This window comes from Panthera uncia (genome assembly GCF_023721935.1).
Source record: "Panthera uncia isolate 11264 chromosome D3 unlocalized genomic scaffold, Puncia_PCG_1.0 HiC_scaffold_8, whole genome shotgun sequence".
Classification (NCBI taxonomy): domain Eukaryota; kingdom Metazoa; phylum Chordata; class Mammalia; order Carnivora; family Felidae; genus Panthera; species Panthera uncia.
In genome coordinates, this window is record NW_026057586.1 from 68,392,736 (window position 1) to 68,404,226 (window position 11,491).

General features: G+C 44.4%; 1 long non-coding RNA gene across 3 annotated transcripts in view; it reads left to right on the forward strand.

Annotated features, from left to right (window-relative positions):
- The window catches only part of LOC125914501 (uncharacterized), a 30,852-nt gene extending 21,367 nt beyond the window's left edge, over nucleotides 1-9,485 (forward strand). For all 3 annotated transcript variants that reach the window (XR_007455323.1, XR_007455325.1, XR_007455324.1), the window contains exons 2-3: nucleotides 2,144-2,221; nucleotides 9,271-9,485. This is a non-coding gene — a long non-coding RNA (uncharacterized LOC125914501). The remainder of the gene's footprint in view (nucleotides 1-2,143; nucleotides 2,222-9,270) is intronic.
- The last annotated feature ends 2,006 nt before the right edge of the window (nucleotides 9,486-11,491 follow it).

Sequence of the window (11,491 nt, forward strand, 5' to 3'; positions counted from 1 at the left end):
AGAATTTCAAGTAACACTGAGAAATAGCAACAGATAGCTGGCTTGGTGTGCATGACGGCAGCAGGAATAAATGGAAATTTCTAGAAGCAAATCCAAGCAGAAAGTTTAAGATTTCACAGTTCTGAATGAACAAAACAAAACAAAGCAGAGCTGTGTCTATAACTGGATGGTCTTCTATGCCCATCCTTGGGACCCTGACGCTTTTGGCCACAGAGACACAGAGAGTCACCATCTTTAAGAGCAAAACAAGGCTATATTCATCCAGGATTCCTCTTCCGCCTTGCCCTCCCTTCCATTTCAGAACATCTCCAGTCCCCTGTAGCAGGTCTGCGCCTTCTCCTCAACCCCTCAATTGTGCCTTGACCTTCGATGGGCTAAAAGACTTTTTGCTTTACTTTCTCTAGAATTGACTCCCCATTGACGGTCCAACTATTTAAGAATTCATGTCAGCATTTCCTTTGGGAAGTTCCTACTGACTCTGAGTTTCCTCAATTTCATGACTCTTTCATCAACATCTTTTCATGTCACTATCAATAAAAAATAAGAGAGCTTCTAAATATAATGTGCATGACTGTATTTAACTTTTGCAGCTTGTTTATTTCAAGAAATGCTGCTTGGAGGGCTAGGAATCTTTAAACCACATTAAGATATTTGACTTGGATCCATTTTTCATGGGAAGCTGGTACTTGACTGATTCCAGACTTCCAGAATTCACAGTTCAGTAAGAGGTTTTTAAAGTTTATTTATTTGGTTGAACGTCCGACTTCGGTTCAGGTCATGATCTCACGGTCCATGAGTTCAAGCCCTGCGTCGGGCTCTGTGCCGACAGCTCAGAGCCCGGAACCTGTTTCAGATTCTGTGTCTCCTTCTCTCTCTGACCCTCCCCCATTCATGCTCTGTCTCTCTCTGTCTCAAAAAAATAAATAAAAGTTAAAAAAAAAAAATAAAGTTTATTTATTTATTGGGGGGGGGGGGGGAGGGCAGAGAGAGAAGGAGAAAGAGAGAATCCCAAGCAGGCTCTGCACTATTAGTGCAGAGTCTGATGTGGGGCTTTAACTCACAAACTGGGAGATCATGACCTAAGCAGAAATCAAGAGTCAGATGCTTAACTGACTAAGCCACCCAGGCACCCTAGTAAGATTTTTTTTTTAAAGGTGGTGGTCAGGGAGGTCCTCACAATAGGAATACCCATCTATTACTACTCAGATAAAAAGGACACACTCTCAGAATATAGAATGGCCTTTTATTTTTATTCTTAATTTTTTAATGTTTTTTTTTTTTTTCTTTTTGAGAGAGCGCAAGCAGGAGCAGGGACGAGAGAGGGGGACAGAGGCTCTGACGTGGGCTTTGAGCTGACAGCAGGGAGCCTGATGTGGGACTTGAACTCACAAACCTCGAAACCATGACCTGAGCTGAAACTGGATGCTCAACCGACTAAGCCATTCAGGCGCCCCTATTTATTTTTATTTTTATTTGAGAGACAGAGAGAGAGTGGGGAAGGGGGCAGAGGGAGAGAGAGGGAGACTCTCATGCAGTCTCCATGCTCAGTGAGGAGCTCCAGAGCCGAATCCCCTGACCCTGGGATCATGACCTGAGCTGAAACCAAGACTCAGACACTGAACCAACTGAGCCACCCAGGCGCCCTTGACCTTGTAAATTTAGTATATTAAGCTTTTTTTTTTTTTTTTTTTTTTTTAATGCCCTACATTGTGCTTATTTTTCTCATTTCTCTGCTCTCCTTTGGTTTGGCCTCCAGAAACAAACCAACTAGGGCGCCTGGTGATGGCACTGAAAAGAGCTGCAAGGCCATCTAGTGGCCAGTTGTCCTCAATGCACATGCAAGTGACTGCCTTTCCTGCCAATAGTTCCCCCAAATGGTGAACTCACACCTTGGGTTTCTGGCATGAAGATCAATCTTTGCTACTTCATGGAAGTTTTGAAATTCATTTTATAAATGTTCCTACAGTCTCGGACTTCAAAAGATTGCTTCACCATAAATCTGAAGAGTGAGTTTCCAGCCACTGAATGATGATTCTGAGCAGTGTTTCCTGAGTTAGACAGGCCTGGGTTAGAATTTACTGTATGGGTGACTTTGGGCAATTTATTTAAACCCTCTGACCCTCCATTTCCTCTTGTACAACAGAGACAGTAACAGTGGACAGAGTTGTTCTGAAGATAAAGGGAAGTGTGCATGTCATGTATTTTTGGCTGTTCCTGATTGGTGAGCATTGCTATTGATTTGTTCAATGCTTATGGAAAGATGGCGTAGTCCAGGTAAGGGACAGAAAATCACCCCCCGAAACAGGCCTAAGTAAAAGGTTTGAGATGCCTGAGCAGTATCTCAAAAATCCTTCACTTCTTTTCAATAATGTTTTATCGGGTTTTGTTTGTTTTTGTTTTTGTTTGGTATAGAGATCATACGCAACTTAGAAAAAAAATTTTCAATAAAAAAATGTTTTAATGTTTATTTATGTTTGAGAGACACACACACAGAGAGAGAGAGAGAGAGAGAGCGGATGGGGGAAGAGCAGAGAGAGTTGGAGACAGAATCTGAAACATGCTCTGAGCTCCAAGCTGTCAGCAAAGAGCCAGATGGATATGGGGCTCGAACTCAAGAGCCGTGAGATCACGATCTGAGCCGAACTCAGTCACTTAACGGATTGAGCCACCCAGGCACCCCTAAAAAAATTTTTTTAATGTTTATTCTTTTTTTTTTTTTTTTTTTGAGAGAGAGAGACAGAGCATGAATGGGGGAGAGGCAGAGACAGAGGGAGACACAGAATCCAAAGCAGGCTCCAGGCTCTGAGCTGTCAGCACAGAGCCCAATGCAGGGCTCGAACTCACGAACTGCGAGATCATGACCTAAGCCAAAAATGCTTGCTTAACCAACCAAGCTACCTAGGTGCCCCACAACATTTTAAAAAAATATTTTATTTCATTTAATTTTTTTAAAGGTTTGTTTCTTTTTGAGAGAGAGATTACAAGCAGGAGAGGGGCAGAGGGAAGGGAGACAGAGGATCCGAAGCAGGCTCTGCACTGATAGCAGTGAGTCTGATGTGGGGCTCGAACCCTTGAACCACGAGACCATGATCTGAGCCAAAGTCGGTCGCTCAACAGACTGAGCCACCCAGGTGCCCCTTTAAGATTTTATTTTTAAGTAATCTTTATACCTAATGCAGGACTCAAACTCACAACCCTGAGGTCAAAGTTGCATGCTGTACAAATGAGCCAGCCAAGTGCCCCCATGCACAAATTTTTTTATATTGATTTCTAGATATTTTCATTTTTGATGCCATTGTATATTGTGTTTTTTTTACATTTCATTTTATAATTGGTGCTGTGTATAGAAGTAGGTTTTTGATCTGTACCTTGCAAACTTGTTAAAGTAATTTATTCTCCTACTTTATTTTTAGATTAATTTGGGCTTTCTCTGTGCACAATCATGTCACTATTAACAGTCGCAGTTTTACCTCTTTCTTTCCAAACTTTCCTTTTTAAAAAAAATATTTTATTTAGTTTTGAGAGAGGGCACATAGGTGAAGGTCAGAGAGAGAGGGGGACAGAGGATCCAAAGCGGGCTCCTCAGCGCCGACAGCAGTGAGCCTGATGTGGGGCTCCAACTCACGAACTGTGAGATGGTGACCTGAGCTGAAGTCGGACACTCAACCAACTGAGCCACCCAGGTGCCTCCAAACCTTTCTTAATTATTGCCATCTTGCATGGCCTAAGGCCTTTAGGACATTGGTAATATCTGTGATGAAAGCAGACACCTTTGTCTGGTTCTCCATCCCAGAAAGAGATCTTTCAAATTTACCATTAACTATGTTCGCTAAAAGTTTTTAGATCATATTTAATGAGATCTCTGCTTTCTAGGCCTTTTCAAACAATGATTTCTGTAGATAATACTGGAGGGAATATATTTCCAATTCTTGACAGTGGTCATCAAGGGCACCTGGCTGGCTCAGTTGGTAGAACGTGTGACTTTTTTTTTTTTAATGTTTTATTTATTTTTGAGAGAGAGAGACAGAGAATGAGTGGGGGAGGGGCAGAGAGAGGGAGACAGAATCCCAAGCAGGCTCCATGCTGTCAGCACAGAGCCTGATGTGGGACCTGAACCCACAAAACACGAGATCATGACCTGAGGTGAAACCAAGAGTCAGACACCCAACCAACTGAGCCACCCAGGCGCCCCGAACTTATGACTCTTGATCTCAGGGTTGTAAATTCAAGCCCCATGCTGGTTGTAGAGATTACTTAACAAAATAAAATCTTGAAAAAAAAAAAACCAAACAGCGGCTATATCAGAACGGGAGTGTGGGAAGAAGTTGTATGACATTATGGGGAGCTTTTTTTTTTTAAGTTGGCTTCACGCCTAGCACAGGGCCTGACATGGGGCTTGAACTCAGGACCCTGAGATCAAGACCTGAGCTGAGACCAAGGATCAGACACTTAACCAACTGAGCCACCCAGGTGTCCTGGCAAAGTTTTATTTTCTAGAAGATAAGTTACTTTAGCATCTGAATAATTGACAGCAAACAGATTTCTTTTGTCATCAGTAAAAATAAAGCCAAAGGACAATATAATTAAGCCAATAAAACGTTAACAAGCATCAAACAGTGAAACAGATCATTCTCAGAGCTGATGTGATGATCTGTCCAAGTACATATTTTTTTGCTAACTTTTTCTCGTCATCGTGTTTTCAGTCTCTGCTTAGACTCTTTCTTTCTAATTCACCCTGGATTGCAGCATATAGCGAGATTTGGCTTCTGTGCCGGATCCTCTTGGTGTCCTGCCCAGTCCTCTTCATAGGCCAGTGCACCTACCTTCCAGCTGGTGTGGGTGTTGGCCGCTAAAAGCGCAGGGCTCCAGGCTTCTTTGGAAGATTCTCTTAGCTAATGGGAGCTGCCCTGCCAGGAGATGCCTGGGAGGTTACACAGACGGCCAGCTTGGCCCATGGCCAATGACTGACTAACAGGGTGGGGTATAAAGCCCAGTTCCCTGGCCTCAAGGCAGGACAAACCACGCAGTGTAATAAATACCCCAGAGCTCCCTGTGGGGTCAGGCTGCGGCTAGACCTCTCCTGAAAGCTCTTACTTGCTTGGCTCCTTCCCCGGCTCCGTCCAGCTTCCCCTCACTTCTGCACAGGTTTCTCCCGAGGGCCCCCCTCAGTCAGTCACTTGCAAGAGAATCCCCACCTGCCTCAGTCTCTGCTTCTGGGGAGCCCGAATTTAAGTCTCTGAGGGTGGTCTCCCTTTGTCCAGGGCCCATCTGTGCCTTCTGTGATTTGGGGAGGGGATACCTGTTAGGCAGCCAGGGAAGAGCTGGGGCAGAGGTGGTTGGAGCAGGGCCTAGAAACGTTCCACTGGTTGAAGTAGCAACTTAAAAAAAAAAAAAAAAAAAGTTTATTTATTTATTTGGAGAGAGAGAGAGAAGGACAGAGAAGGGGAAGGGCAAAGAGAGAGGGAGAGAGAATCCCTAGCAGGCTAGGCACTGTCATGACGCACAGAGCCTAACGCGGGGCTCAAACCTACAAACCATGAGATCATGACCTGAGATGAAGTCAGATGCATAACCATCTGAGCCACCCAGGCGCCCCCAATTCACAACTTTTCTAAAAGCCGGAAGATGAGGGGGTGGCTGGCTGGCTCAGGAAGAAGGAGCGATCTCGGGATTACTTAAATAAATACATCAACTTCAAAACAAACAAACAAACAAAAAAAAACATGGAGCGCCTGGGTGGCTGAGCTGGTTGAGCGTCCGGCTCTTGATCTTGGCTCAGGTCATGATCTCAGAGTCGTGGGATCCAGCCCCTCATCAGGCTCCAAGCTGAGTGTGGAGCCTCTTGAGATTCTCTCTCTCCCCCTCTGCCCCTCTCCCCTGCTTGCACATGCTCTCTCTCTCTGAAAAAAAGTAAGAGGTGTCTTCCTTCATCGGCACAGCTTCTAAGGTGCTATGAGGCCAATATTTAACACCCAGGGGAGTGGCCTCCTCTAGCCTCCACTGACTCTACCTGGCTCACTGCAACTCAGCCCAGACATCACCAGACCAGCAGGTCAGGGGTGAAGGGGTGACATTGGGACAACAGATTATTCGTATGGAAAAAAATAGGGTGGCTTAGTCGGTTACGTGTCCGACTCTCGGTTTCGGCTCAGGTCACGACTTCACCGTTTGTGGGATCGAGCCCTGTGTCAGTCTCTGCACCAAGTGTATGGAGCCTGCCAGGGATCCTCTCTCTCCCTCTTTCTCTGCCTCTCTCACTCTCTCTCTAAAAATAAATACATAAACCTTTTGAAAAAAAGTGGAATTCGTTCCCTATGTCACATGAGACCACAAATGAACTTTAGATGTATCAAACCTCTAAATATGAAAAAATGATGGGGCGCCTGGGTGGCTCAGTCGGTTAAGCGTCCAACTTCGGCTCAGGTCATGATCTCACAGTCTGTGAGTTCGAGCCCCACGTCGGGCTCTGTGCTGGCAGCTCAGAGCCTGGAGCCTGTTTCAGATTCTGTGTCTCCCTCTCTCTGACCCTCCCCTGTTCATGCTCTGTCTCTCCCTGTCTCAAAAATAAATAAAACGTTTAAAAAAAAAAATGAAACCTGATGACTTCAGAAGAACTTTAGAAGAAAATGTAAGAAGCACATTTAAGGGCACCTGGATGACTCAGCTGGTTGAGCATCTGACTCTTGGTTTGGGCTCAGGGCATGATCTCACAGTTTATGAGAGCCCCACATCGGGCTCTGCGCTGACAGTGTGGAGCCTGCTTGGGATTCTCTCTCTCTCTCCCCCACCCTCTCTGCCCCTCCCCCGCTCATACTGTTTCTGTCTCTCCCAAAATAAATAAATAAACTTAAAAAAAAAGTATCTGTATGGCAGATGCATCATAAAATGAAAAGCAAAAGTCTTGACAGTATCAGATGGCGGCTTCCAGCTTACTTTGTGGGTCTCACTCACAGGGCTTCTGCCTGGAGGGGGGGTCTTACCCTTGAAGCCATATTGTCACCCTTCCCCTCCCCTGTTGTCCATGACCACCGATAATGGGCAAGACTGTGAACCAGATCCCCCCAAGGTTGGGCCAAGTTTGAGAACTGGTGAAGCAGGTGGCTGGAACCCAGTTGAAATCATTTTCACTTGGCTTTTCTATAGAAAAGCCTCTTTTCTATAGAAGCTGCACTCACAGCTGCAAAAGAGCTGTGAGTGAGAAGGGAATATTTGACACGGAAGGTGCCCTTGGCCCCGGTCCTCAGAGGTGCCCCTGAAGTCCCAGTGGCCTCAGCTTTTCTAGGGGGATGAGGAATGTTCCCCAGAAGAGGGATCTAGAACCTTGGGGATCGTGTGTCCCTTTTCATTCTGGAAGAGGGAGTATGTCAACCATTGTGATGTGAGCCTGTCTGTCTGACTTATAAATTCAAATCTCCTTGTTACCTGTCACATGTGGGCCTTATTTCTCGCTGCCCTGTAAAGCCTGCTTGAAGTTTCAGCTGCAGCAGGTCTGGCCTGGGTGGCCACAGATTATAGGTTTTTCTTTTTTTTTTTAATTAATAAAAAAAAAATTTTTTAATGTTTATTTTTGAAACAGAGAAAGAGAGAGACAGAGTGTGAGTGGGGGAGGAGCAGAGAGAGGGAGATGCAGAATCCGAAGCAGACTCCAGGCTCTGAGCTGTCAGCACAGAACCCGACATGGGGCTTGAACTCATGAACTGTGAGATCATGACCCAAGCCAAGTCGGATGCTTAACCGAATGAGCCACCCAGGCACCCCTACCTAATGTCCTTTTTCTGTTCTGGGATTCCATATGCAATACTGTAGTGCAGTTAGTTGTTGAGTCTCTCTGGGCCCCTCTTGACAGGAACAGTTTCTCAGACTCCCCTTGTTTTTGAAGACCTTGACTGTTTTTTGCTTTTGTTTTAGAAAGAGAAAGAGGGGATCCTGGGTGGCTCAGTTGGTTGGGTGTCTGACTTTGGCTCAGATCATGATCTCATGGTTTGTGTGTTTGAGCCCCACGTTGGGCTCTGGGCTGACAGCTCAGAGCCTGGAACCTGCTTCAGATTCTGTGTCTCTCTCTCTGCCCCTCCCCTGCTCACACTCTGTCTCTCTCTCTTGAGAATAAACATTTAAAAAAAAATTTTTTTTTAAATCTTTACTTATTGGGAATGCAAGCTAGAACAGCCACTCTGGAACACAGTATGGAGGTTCCTCAAAAAACTAAAAATAGACCTACCCTACGACCCAACAATTGCATACTAGGTATTTATCCAAGGGATACAGGTGTGCTGTTTTGAAGGGACACATGCACCGCAATGTTTATAGCAGCACTATCAACAATAGCCAAAGTATGGAAAGAGCTCAAATGTCCATCAATGGATGAATGGATAAAGAAGATGTGGTATATGTATATATATATATACACACACACACACACACACACACACACACAATGGAGTATTACTCGGCAATCAAAAAGAATGAAATCTTGCCATTTGCAGCTACATGGATAGAACTGGAGGGTATTATGCTAAGTGAAATTAGTCTGAGAAAGACAAATATCATATGACTTCACTCATATGAGGACTTTAAGAGACAAAACAGATGAACATAAGGGAAGGGAAACAAAAATAATATAAAAACAGGGAGGGGGACAAAGCATAAGAGACTCATAAATATGGAGAACAAACAGAGGGTTACTGGAGGAGGTGTGGGGGGGGGATGGGCTAAATGGATAAGGGATATTAAGGAATCTACTCCTGAAATCATTGTTACACTATATGCTAACTAATTTGGATGTAAATTTAAAAAATAAAATGAATTAAAAAAAATAAACAGCAAAAAAAAATCTTTATTTATTTTTAAATCATTTATTTTATTTAGATCATGACCTGATCCGATGTTGGATCAGGAGTCAACCAACTGAGCCACCCACGTACCCCTGGGCATGATTCATCTTTTTTTTTTTTTAATATTTATTTATTTTTGAGAAACAGAGATACAGAGTGCAAGTGGGGGAGGGGCAGAGAGAGAGAGGGAGACAGAGAGTCTGAAGCAGGCTCCAGGCTCTGAGCTGTCAGCACAGAGCCCAAAAAGGGGCTTGAACCCAGGAAGGGTGGGATCATGACCTGGGCCAAAGTCGGATGCTTAACTGACCTGAGACACCCAGGTGCCCCTGGACATGATTCATTTTTATGTCACTGTTGATGTTGACCTTGATTACCTGGCTGAGGTGGCACAGGTCAGCTTTCCCAAATGTTAAGATTCTCTTTTTGCCTGTTTTTCCAGACTTTACTCTTTGGAAGGGTGTCACTATGTACAGCCCACACCTAAGGAAGAAGGAGTTACACCCTCCTCGAGGACAGAGTTGCTACCTATTACTTAGAACTCTACTGCATGGGAGATTTGTCTTTTCTTTCCTATTTGTTTCTTTATTCAATCACTATATCAGTGTTGACTCAAGGGTAAATAAATATTTTACACTTTGGGCTATGATCTAACACTACGACTTTATTTATTTTATTGTTCAAATTGTTCCAGCCTCGATCGTTTTGATCTGTGTCCCTTTTACATGTCTCCATCAACGTATGATTGCTGCTGGGCTCTTCCTTATCCTGTCACTACAAGATGATCCAGGCTCATCTTGTATATTTCCTGCCCCAGTCCTAGGATCCCCTATTTCTCCAAAGAGTTCCGGTTCCTTTACTTGGAAAATGGTATTAGAAACCAAGATCTGGACTCAAGATGTGCTTAGTCATGGTCCTTTTTATTATTACAGATCTTAGGGCTACATTTGGATCTTTAAAATTTTTTTTACAGCAAAACCAATTCATTTGTTACTAAAGATGATCGTCTGTGCCTAACGAAAAAGTCCTTGCAAGCTGCCACAAAGCAGTAGTTGTGTGGCTGCATTTTTCAAAGATCAAAAATGAAGTGTGTATCAAATCAACATTTTGTACACCTTAAACTTACACAACATTATATGTCGATTATATTTCAGTAAAACTAGAGATGTAGGGAAATAAATAATAAAATGTTTTTAAAAAATGAAGTGAGGGGCACCTGGGTGGCTCAGTCGGTTAAGCATCTGACTGTCAGCTCAGGTCATGATCTCACAGATTGTGAGTTTGAGCCCCGCATCAGGCTCTGTGCTGACAGCTCAGAACCTGGGTCCTGCTTCAGATTCTGTGTCTCCCTCTCTCTCTCTCTGCCCCTCCCCTGCTCGTGCTCTGTGGCTCTCTCTCAAAAATAAACATTTAAAAAAATTAAAATAAATAAAAATAAAGTGAATTTAGGAATTATTCACAGAGAATTTCAATTACTAGTCTTCAAAAGGTGGAAAACAGGATGGAGAAAAAACAATATCAACCTCTGCCCACAGCCCCTATCCATCTACAAGTATTTATCTTACTCTGGGCTAAGCACCAAAAATTCAGGATGAAAGGCTCAATGGATCAGTCAGGATGATTTTGTTAACAAGTGACAAAACTCCATTTAAGCTAGCGTAAACAAAAGCAAACAAACAAAAACAAAACAAAAACAAACAAACAAAAAAACCCCACAACCCATTAATGATTCACATTAACTAAAAAGTCTAGAGATGGACTTCAGGCATGAATGGTTCCAGGCCCTTGAAAGATATCACCGTGGCTCCCCTGACCCCATCTTTATTTATTTCCCTTTGTGCATCGGCCTCATTCTTGCCTAATCAGATGGCTTTTTCCATGTGGTCTGAGAAAATGGCAAGAAGCTCCAGTTCACCTTGAGCTTATCACTTATGATCTTAAAGGAAGAGAAGTCCCTGTTTCCTTACATCAAAGCTCAGGGAAGACTTTGATTGGCCCTACTAGGCTTCCATACCCAGGCCTAAACCAGTCCCTGTGGACATGGGGATGGGTGTTCTGATTGGCCAGCCTAGACCACATGCTCAAGGCTCAGCTGGGTGGTGGTGGCGCAGGGACAGAGCCTTGTGAATGAGAGCCTTCCCTGGACCACAGGAGCTGGGAAAAGGTAGGCTGAGAGGGGAGAGCATGCTGTAATAGATATACGGCTAGCACTGGCTTTCAAATAATTCCTCTCCCCCCTACCCCAGCTTCATTCATCTGCTGTGCCCTCCATGGGACTCTGTACACCCATCTCTGCATCTTTCATGTCTGTCATCTTCCTCACCAGACCAGAAGTTTGTGTAGGGCAGCGATAGTGTCCATCACCTTTACCACCGAATCCCCAGGGCTCACAGGGCTGAATGGATAATGACCAGGACCCTGTGCATATGACCAAGGAGTTAAAACAGGGGGAGATAAACCTAAGCAATTATCACAGATATGGCCAAGGCCACAATAAGGACGTGGACCAGTTCCACTGGGGGGCAGGAGGGGAGATCGCAGCCCTGCCTAGATGAGGGTCCAAATCAGGAAAGGTAGAGGGGGCATTTCTCTTTCTTTCCTCCTCCCCCACCCCCCAACGACCCAGCATATGGACCTCCCCATCCCTTTCTGTGCTCATGCGG